The sequence below is a fragment of the Momordica charantia genome (assembly GCF_013281855.1).
Source record: "Momordica charantia cultivar OHB3-1 chromosome 9 unlocalized genomic scaffold, Mcharantia_2.0 BLBB01000009.1, whole genome shotgun sequence".
NCBI classification, from domain to species: Eukaryota; Viridiplantae; Streptophyta; class Magnoliopsida; order Cucurbitales; family Cucurbitaceae; genus Momordica; species Momordica charantia.
In genome coordinates this window covers 13,311,940-13,322,927 of record NW_028275167.1, presented here as the reverse complement: position 1 = coordinate 13,322,927, position 10,988 = coordinate 13,311,940, and positions in this window count along the sequence as shown.

The window sequence follows — 10,988 nt, the reverse complement described above, 5'->3', positions numbered from 1 at the left end:
TGCTCCGTTATATGCATGCTAATGGGGCAAGTATGTTTCTCATTGTGGTTCACCTTCATATTTTTCGTGGTCTATATCATGCGAGTTATAGCAGTCCTAGGGAATTTGTTCGGTGTCTCGGAGTTGTAATCTTCCTATTAATGATTGTGACAGCTTTTACAGGATACGTACTACCTTGGGGTCAGATGAGCTTTTGGGGAGCAACAGTAATTACAAGCTTAGCTAGCGCCATACCCGTAGTAGGAGATACCATAGTGACTTGGCTTTGGGGTGGTTTCTCCGTGGACAATGCCACCTTAAATCGTTTTTTTAGTCTTCATCATTTACTCCCTTTTCTTTTAGTAGGCGCCAGTCTTCTTCATCTGGCCGCATTGCATCAATATGGATCAAATAATCCATTGGGTGTACATTCAGAGATGGATAAAATTTCTTTTTACCCTTATTTTTATGTAAAGGATCTAGTAGGTTGGGTAGCTTTTGCTATCTTTTTTTCCATTTGGATTTTTTATGCTCCTAATGTTTTGGGGCATCCCGACAATTATATACCTGCTAATCCGATGCCCACCCCGCCTCATATTGTGCCGGAATGGTATTTCCTACCGATCCATGCCATTCTTCGTAGTATACCTGACAAAGCGGGAGGTGTAGCCGCAATAGCACCAGTTTTTATATGTCTGTTGGCTTTACCTTTTTTTAAAAGTATGTATGTGCGTAGTTCAAGTTTTCGCCCTATTCACCAAGGACTATTTTGGTTGCTTTTGGCGGATTGCTTACTACTAGGTTGGATCGGATGTCAACCTGTGGAGGCACCATTTGTTACTATTGGACAAATTTCTCCTTTTGTTTTCTTCTTGTTCTTTGCCATAACGCCCATTCCGGGACGAGTTGGAAGAGGAATTCCTAATTCTTACACGGATGAGCCCTAGCCCTGTAAGCTCACACCTAATCAGTGAAAAATTTTGACACAAATCATTGTAGAGTGAGTATTACACCAAGAATTCATTGACAAGCGGATGACTTTTCTAGTTGGCTTTGTTGATATAGCTTAGATAGGGAAAAGATACGAGAGGGTAGGGCTGAACTTTGAAATCCGGGGGCTTTGTTCCCGAAACTCCCTTCCCCCTCCCCGTCCCTTACTCGTCTTTTGAAAGCCAGAACATTCGCATAGAGGAGTATCTGTATCACGCATGCTTCTCCACTGATGACAAAATGACCTTCGAGACTCTTCTAGGAATTCCTACCCCTATCAATTTGAGGGGGGAAAGAAGTAAAAGAGTCTTCTGCATTCATATGCTTTTGCACTGGGAATATCTCATAGCGGGAAGGCCCAGAGATCATAAAGGATGGGATAGGAATGGAGGCATTCCAGCCCAACATACTCCGGTGAATGGGTCGAGAGAGATAGGGAGGCGAGTGGGATAGAGGAAGTATAGTAAACAGTTGAGTGGCTATCCAACCATTCAATCGGCTATGGAGGGAGGTTTCAGCAAGCGGGTAAACCGATGCAAAACTTAGGTAGGTCGATCATCGCTCATCCCTCGTGTTCTCCCCCGTGAAGTGATTAATCCGGGTATGCAATCCCTATGGAAAAGAAAGTATTCCGATTGGAGGAAATTTCCACCCTCTGATTGATGATCCATTCCGCCCTTCCGTATAGCCAGAAAGGTATTCAATCTTATGGATGACTTTCAGTAGTTCTTCCATCCCCTCCTGTTCCACCTATCCCTTCACTCCCCAGGGATTCCGTACAGCTAGACAACCACGGTTCATCGCTCGGAGAGAAAGAATAGAAGCAAGCATTTCCCGTTCAGTCGGTAATGAATCAATACGCAGGGAAACTCTCTTCCATGGGAATGGCAAGTCTCGGACAGGCTCATATTGGTTGGGTATGCTCTTTCCATAGGCGACTTTCCAGAAGGTCTTCAAGGTAGATATGCTCTTCTTTCTTCTCAGAAAGACCATACTTTTTTTTGGTCTGGGGGCACAGAAGGGAGAGTGGGCCGGGTTTCAAGCCTGGTTGCATGTGACTGAGTCGGGAGAGGGGGGCGAAGAGATCCGCAACTTTCACTGCAAAATTAAATTTTTTTTTCCGTCTTTCTTTTTCTAGTAAGATTTCAATATCATCCTTCGAGAATCTTTAATCCTCCTGTTCGTCATGCTATGAATATAGGTAGGCAAATCACGCCATTTCTTTTGAAGAGTAGCGTTCATCTGATATAATTCACTTTCACTTCGAAAGCATCTTTTGAAATCGTTTTCCCACTTTATTGTTGTTATCCAAAAATCGAAGAAGATTCATAATTCACATTAATTTCTGACGTCCGCTGTCCTCCAAAAGAGATTGTTAGCAAGCAGCACTACTACTAATTCCCGTTCGATAGGTTCCCATTCGGGGGCTTCAACCAGCATTTCGCCCCATGCATCGTGAATTGGATCAAGATCAACAGCTTCTTAATTGGATTTGGCTCTCGAATTTACTATTGAAAAGGAGGCGAGGTGATGGCTCTCTTTCGACGATATGCATCTCGAACCTGGTCTCCAACCGGCACAGAAATTGGCCCAGCACTCGGGGTGCCCCTCCCCGGTCTCAAGAACTCGAGCGGTCTTTATAGTGGTAGCCGATTCGGATTGTATAGCTGCTGGGAAGCATAAAGATCGATCAATGTCCAGATTGCAACGCATTAAGATGTCAATGCCCAGTAGTGAATGTGTTCCCGGTGGGTCTATCGTAAGTGTTCTAGTGCAAATCATATCTCTATGTTTTTCAAAGCACGTCAAGACCAAAACAAAATGTCATAATCACAGTGCTTTCATTTTATTTAATAGTTAGGTTGGGCTGGGGCGGAAGATTTTTATAAATAAGTGAGTGAATATCGATCTCTTCTAGCTCTTCGAACTCATACTCCTCCGGTTGTCCATGTCTCTAAAAAGAATATAGAAATATCTCTCCCAAAGTGGTTTGCATATCTCGAACTACCTGCGGATCCTCGTATAGATTCCGAATGCTCTCATAGGACAGCACGGCAAGCTTCCTTAAGACCGGATCCTTATAGATTTGGTACCAATCGTGACATTTGAGAAGCTTGTCTATGACTTGCTCTGGCTGACTCTTCTGAGACTTCTTGCGCTTTTTCCTAGTGTCTACAATTTCTATTATTTCTTCTAATGTGTATTCCCCCCAGACAAGCAGCTCCTTATCTTCTTTGATGAGATACAACCATATGGGAGCCCAGGCCTTGTGAAATTTCACATCGAGTGCTCTGCCCTCCCACTCGGTAAAGCACTCTCTTATCTTCTTAGTGGCAGTATGCTTGGAGGCATACCCCCGCATGAAGGTGATACCCACCTGAACTATGTGGTTCCTTTGCCACTAGAACGGCCCGGCTGTCGAATAGTTGCCTAAGCCGGTCTCTCACCAACTCCTTCTTTGCGGTAGGTCTTCTATCCGCATGAGTTAGCGTAACAAGAATGAATTTCTTGATTGTGGTGCCCCTTCTTTCCATGGTTCCTTCCTTCATTTGTCTGTGCTCCATCTCTACCAATGATGAAATCAAAATGAGGTTTGTCCCTCCTGCGTCTGCTTGCTACTCCCGCTTTCTCTTCCTTGATCGTAGTTGGTCCTGCTTTCTCTTGCTGCTCAAGATGGTCGATTGCTGCTGTCGGCTACCTATGCCTGCCCGCTTCTTGCTCGACCATCTCTCTACGCTCTTTCGAATTCCTATTTTCATCCTTCATCCCATTAGAATCCAACAGAAAATGTTCGAAGAATCAGCTGCCTCTCCTCTTCTGGACTCTTCTCTGACATCACAAGTGTATATCATCAGATTGTCCGGTCTCTCCCTATGGCTTTCTAAGAAGCTAGACCCAATAAGAAGCCCTTAGATGCAGCCATCTCTTTCTTTCTTTGTAGATGTAGATTTCCTTCCTGTGTTCTTAGTTGCATAAGGACTAACCGCTTTCTTGTTTGTGATTGCCTTTACTAAGTACACTAGATTCATTCCTTTTGCTCTCTATCTCCTAATGCCAACTGCAAGATAACATCAGAAGCGTCAATGCATCGTCGAATAGGTGGCAGCTGCTCTCTATGTACTTGTAGTTGAGTAAGGACTGTAAGCTTCAAGTCCCTTCTTATCTTCTTTTTTAGAACCGTCGAAGTCCTTGAAGACATAATAACAATTATGTTATGAAACTTGTTCGTTAAGAATTTTTTGGATCTCGTTAGATACAAATTGTCGAGCCCAACCAATGATTGTACGAAGAGCCTAAGGCACAGTGCCCCAGTCTTCCGTTTTTCAGCTTTGAATTCCTGCTCGAGCTACTCGGCTAACTCAGGTTCTTTCGAAGAAGACCTTTATTTGAAAAGAGAAATCAACACCTGAATGATCAAACAATTTTTCTTTGAATACTCAAGGGGATTTGGAGGACCAGCGAGGCGGGGGGAAAGAGCGATCGCAAATCTCACGAATCAATTCAAGAGTAAACGTATGCGGCGGTGGCTCCTAAACGAACTTCTCTCCTACATCTGATCGCAACCAGGTACGTCTGGTCATTTTTTGAATAGTAAGGGGCGGGCCTCATATATCGGTCTGGGGGGTACCATTTCTTTTCTCTGTCTCGCTATACAGGGCTTGATGTACAGTTTCCTCTTTTTCTTGCATTTATGTTGATTTTCCTATTGTCACTTTCTGGTGCTGTACTTCTGTAAGTCCTCCTTCAGATGAAGCGGCTAAAGCGTGAGTCTCTACTGCTCCGAAAACTAAGGATGAAGAGAGGTAGACAGGAAATGGGGTCTTACAGAGTCCTCTAGTTCCGGCCCAATTTCCTACTTAGTTCCTACGGACGTTGGAAGCGTTGACGATCTTTCTTCCTTTCTTTGTGGACATGACTACTATTTAGCTGTGCTTGATTAGTCCTCGCATGACTCTTCTTCACACTGATTTCAATCCGATTCGTCGACTCTATTGGCCGGATATCAATACCTTATACTGATCATGGAAGCTAGTGTGGCCAATGCGTCAGCAAACTGATTCTTCGTCCTCGACAGATAATTGAAGGGAATCCGTCTGAACTTTAGGCTTATATCTTCCAGAGACTTTTGGTAGGGAATGAGCTTCTGATCTTTGGTTTTCCAATCACCAGTTGTCTGAAAGATGATAAGTGACGAATCTCCATATACATCAATCTTCTTGATTCTCAAGTCGAGGGCGCTTCAAAGAAGCGCCTGTGATACACGCAGAATATTCTGCGATATTGTTTGTGCAAAAGAACCTCAACTTGACAGCTATGGGAATATGGGCTCCTTTTGGCGAGCTTTAAGATAGCATGTAGAAAGGGTCCTACTCCATTTCCGTTCTGATTTACTGCACCGTCAAAGAACATTTGCCAATCATGAGGAGTTTCGTCTTCTTCTTCGCCTACCGCTAATAGAATAGCTTCGTCCGGGAAATTCGTCCCCTTACTAATCAAATCAAGCTCATAGTCAGGCACGGGATGATCCGTAGGTGGTCTGCTATTGCCTGCCCCTTTCCTTACTCATTTAGGGCTTCTGGGTGACGTACACAATATCGAACTCTGAGAGTCACATCTGCCACCTTGCTGGCCCATGAAGGCTGGCTTTTCAAAGAGATACTTCAGCGGGTCCATCCTTGCAATCAGCATGGTCGTATAGTTCAACATGTAGTGGCGTAGGCGTTGCGAGGCTCATGGTTGAGCACAACCGCTTTTTTTTTTTCTAGAACCGTATACCTTGTCTCATAATCAGTGAACTTCTTGCTGATCTCGTATATTGCTCTTTCTTGCCTACCTGTTTCATCGTGCTGACCAAGGACAGACACAACTCATGGATGCTTTCATTACTTACAGATGCATCAGGAGAGGTCGACCAGGCGTTGGCGGTACCAGGATGGGAGGATTGAATAGATATTTCTTCACTTTGTCAAACGCCCTTTGGCAATCCTCCTTCCCTGTGTCTATCTTTTCTTCAAAAGGCGGGGTCTTCTTCCGCCCAAGACTTGTCGATCATGTCATCGACATAGACCTCCATTTCCTTGTTCATCATATCATGAAAGAGCGCAGTCATGGCTCGCAGGTAGGTCGCCCCGGCATTCTTTAGACCAAACGGCATCACCTTGTAACAGAACGTGCCCTTCTATCTGATATGGTGATAAACGCCGTTTTCTCTCTGTCTTCCTCGGCCATCTTGATCTGGTTATATCAAGAGAAAGCATCCATAAAGGACAGCATCCCATGTCCAGCGGTGTTGTCCACCAGAACATCGATGTGAGGAAGAGGAAAATCTTCTTTTGGGCTTGCCTTAGGCGTCTTTGGACTCACGGAACCTGCTTTCAAATTGAGGGAAAAACCGTTCTCGAAGAAGCGTGACCATCCAGTTGAATCTCGTTACCCTCCCGTGTGGTTATGGGGGCGGGCCTACTTTCCACTTTGTTACTATGGAGCCGGGCGGCAAGCAAGTGAATGTGATCCCGCCCTCCATCAGCCGGTGTGTGTGAGCTTCGCTCCAACTAGCTCTACACCGCCGCCGGCCACTTTCGCTCCTCTACCATATTCATAGATTCATTCTTTGGAAGTTAGGAACGTGACTCGATAGCGCAGGCACAAGACCTTTGAATGCAAACAAAGAATAGCGAGACCGCATATCAAAAGGTTTGGAACCCAAGCTGACCTTATTATTATTCAAAGGGGAAGGTTTGATAAAGGGTAGTAGGTGTAGGTCTTTCCAGCCGGATTCATTAATGCAATGGAACTCAAGAACTTGAAGAACAGGCCTTGGAAGGAAATCTTTATTCAAATCATAATCTTTCAGAAGCTGGCATCGCTAGTTGACTCCTCCTCGTCGACAGCCAGCCAGCAGTTGCCGGACGGGACTTCCTTGCCTTCAGCCTAGCCGCCTTGTCTTATCCCGCCCTTTCGGACTACCTTTCCTTACTTTAGGGCTTGCTTTCCTTGCCTTGCTTCAGACGGGATGCCAAGCCTGGCCTTAGTTAGCTCTTTCGGACGGGACTTTTGAAGCTCTTTCTCGCTCCCTCCTAAAGTAAAGGGGAACACCTGCTAAGGCACTAATAAGAGCAACAGCTAATACCGTTCCTCCCTTATCTCTTAAAGCTTCTGCCTTCAGACTTGCCTTGCTTTCCTGCCTTCGGCCTTCAGACGGGATGCTCTAGTTGCTGCTGGCAGCTCTTAGCTGAATGCCTTGCTTCGCCCTACTGCTAGTGGAGACACCGACTAATAAGATTGACGACAGGAGAACACATGTCGTGCTCGAGACAAATTCAGATTTTCTTACTCATCCTTCTCTTCTTTCTAGGCCTGGACTAATGCTTCCTTATGTCCGCCATTAGCTTAAGGCTAGTGTAACGGAGGGCTTCCTCGCAAGAAGCTTTATAGTCAGGGGTGACACAGCTTGTTTGCCTTTCTTCTTTCTTTTCCGTACGTTAGGGTCGTTCGGGCGGAAAACCGAGTTGCGTACTGGGTGAAGCTTAGTCCTTCGGACCTTTCAATCTCGCAACTTTAGTAGCTAGGCGCTCGCACGCTTTAAGGGCAGTTGAAGGTATTGCACTAAGAAAGACTCCTGCCGTTGCTAAAGGTCAGATTTTAACTCAAGCTATTTCTTTAAAAAGAGGAGCAAGCAAGATCAGGCTTTTCAGCCGTATCGCGCAGGAGCGCTCAAACAACCTATCTTACTAATAATAAGAAAGGGGCTCGAAAGCAGCGAAAAAAGTAGAGCTGTGAAATCGGTGTGGTGAGGTATTGGAAGTGTTCAGCGAATCGAGAGAAAGACAAAATAAAAGAGCACCGTGCTATACTGGCAGAGCTTCCGCAAAACGAGGTAGGTAGCTTTCGCTAATGAGAGATGGGTTTGGGGATTAGGTCTCCTAATTCATGGAATTTGTTTTCTCTTTATTAGTTTCTTTTTAAAGCAGCATTCTCCTTCCACTTTGATTGAGCTCGACCCCATTTTAGAATCATGGAAGACTCTCCCAGAGCTGCGAAACTAACGACTCTATTAGAAAGTCGAATTACTAACTTTTACACGAATTTTCAAACAGAATGAGATAATAGACTTACATCACGATATCTTTTTCTTCCTCATTCTGATTTTTGTTTTCGTATCACGGATCTTGGTTCGCGCTTTATGGCATTTCCACTATAAAAAAAATAAAATACCGCAAAGGATTGTTCATGGAACTACTATCGAGATTCTTCGGACCATATTTCCTAGTCCTTTGGTTATCCCAACAATGGGGGATAACAACCGCTTATGCGGCCACTCCTTCTGAGGAGGCCCTATTTATTGGCCCATTACTTGTCCTACGAGGAGGACCCTGATGTAGTCAGGTTTGTCTACGAGGAACTTCAAAGAGCAGCCACACTTGGAGCCTACGACGAAGCACTGCGTAGGTTTCTTAAGGCAGGGATGCTTCTGGAGCTAAAAGGAAAAAAATAGAATTGATTTCACAGCTCCTCTTTGCCCCCTATCTAGTCTAGTTCTATTCTAGTAAGGCTTTGATTTACGAGGTTCTGAATACTGCATTTCTTACTTAATGGATGCACTAATGGATGAGGGGTCGCGTGGGCAATTCCTGAATATCGAGAGAACGTTGATCAATATTCAGGAAGAGATCGAGGATCCTGATCTTTGTCAACACAAGACTCGGAGCCCCCTGCTCAAACAAAAAAGCCTTCGGAATTGAAAATGCCTTTCGGATTTATTCTCGTGGAGGGGAGAAGACTCATTTTTCATTCGAGATAGGGGGGAGCTATTGTGAAGCCTAGAGAGGCGGAAGCGGCAAATCGCTTCTACCGAGTTCCCCAACAGCTGCTTAGTAGCTCAACTCTTTCGACAGGCGTGACGCTGCTGGATGCTTCTGATCAATAGGAAGAGGAGGAAAAAAAAAGCTTATGATGAGCATCTATTTGAGTCGATCATTTCCAAGATCTAATTCGAGTTTTTTCTTATGTAGTGGAAACGCCTTACAATCTGAAGTTTTACGCTTAAGGGAAGAAATGTTCTTGGTGGATGCAGGACCTGGGACCCCCAGAATTTGTATGCAAGATGAGCCTACAGGAGTGCCAATCAACCGAGCCGCCAGGTTTGAGAATAAGGTGGGATCCCTGGATCTAGTGGCCGGTGAATCACTGATCAAAGAGCAAATTTTGGAGAGATTCTTCATCGATCTAGTGGCCGGCGAATCACTGATCGGCGAGCGAGCTGCCGCCAGGTTTAATGATTTGGTGGGATCCACAGATGTAGTGGCTGGTGAACCGCTTTTTCTTCTTCCACGAAGATTCAGACAAAACCGAGCTTGGATGGAACTGAACAAGATTGGGCAAACGAATACAAAGGTCAAAGGCTTTATTATTGATAAAGTAAAAGGAGGTTATTCAGTAGCCATCGCGGGTTTCATTACTTTTCTTCCATTCCGTCCTCTCATAAGTCAAAGGATATCGAATGATCGATTCACCATTGAGAGCATTAACCCCAAAAGAACGAATATTGTGGTGTTCTAAGAGTGTCAGATCAAACAAGAACTTGATGAGCGAAATCTGCTGACGAAAAAAAAAAGCTCTTTTTTTCTTTTTTGAAAACAGCTCCTTCGTCTCCTGATAACATTCTATCACCTTAATCCATTCTTTTGTTGAGGGTCTTGCACTTATTCCGGCCCTATATTTACATAGCGAAGAAAGGCAAAAGCTCTTACTCGAATGCGTGACTGCGGCGCGCCTATCGCCCCGGCACGGCACTATAAAATGCATGTTGGGTTGAGCAAGAATACAGCGACTAGGGAAACGAAGAATGGAATTGAAGGCATGCATAGTCTCAATAAAAAAAATTTTGTTCCAACCAACGAGTGGCGGATTTTGATGGAGTCTCGCAAAAGAAGATCCTTACCTTTATATACAAAGGGCGCGGGAGGGCAACAACTAGAAGCTCTCATCTTTCATTTTGTTGCGTCCTTCTTTTATTCATATTCAATCTTCCGCTTTTTATAGTAATACCTTACATAATGAATCTAATAGCTTTGATAGGTATAATAACAGTACTATTTGGAGCAACTTTAGCTCTTGCTCAAAAAGATATTAAGAGAAGTTTAGCCTATTCTACAATGTCTCAATTGGGTTATATGATGTTAGCCTTGGGTATAGGGTCTTATCGGGCTGCTTTATTTAATTTTCTTACTCATGCTTATTCAAAAGCGTTGTTGTTTTTAGGATCTGGGTCCATTATTCACTCAATGGAATCGGTTGTTGGATATTCTCCGGATAAAAGTAAGAATATGGTTCTTATGGGTGGTTTAACAAAGCATGTGCCAATTACAAAAAATGCTTTTTTATTAGGTACCCTTTCTCTTTGTGGTATTCCCCCCCTTGCCTGCTTTTGGTCCAAAGATTAAATTCTTAATGATAGTTGGTTGTATTCACCGATTTTCGCAATAATAGCCTGTTCCACCCACAGCAGGATTAACAGCATTTTATATGTTTCGCATCTACTTACTTACTTTTGAGGGACATTTAAACCTTGCTTGATTTTCCAAATTACAGCGGAAAAACAAATAACTCCCTCTATTCAATATCATTATGGGGTAAAGAAGGATCAAAAATCATTAAAAAAAACTTTCGTTTCTTCTCATTATTAACAATGAATAATAATGAAAGGTCCTCTTTTTTTTTGGAAAAAAACAACATATCAAATTTTTAGTAATGTAACAAAAATGATGCGCCCTTTTGTTACTATTCCCCATTTTGGTACTAAGAATACTTTTGCGTATCCCTATGAATCAGATAATACTATGCTATTTCCTATGTTTGTGTTATCCCTATTTACTTTGTTTGTTGGAGTCATAGGAATTCCGTTCACTCAATTCAATCAAGAAGCAATTGATTTGGATATATTAGACAAATGGTTAACTCCGTCTATAAACTTTTTACATGAAAGTTCAAAAGATTCTGAAAATTGGTATGAATTTTGT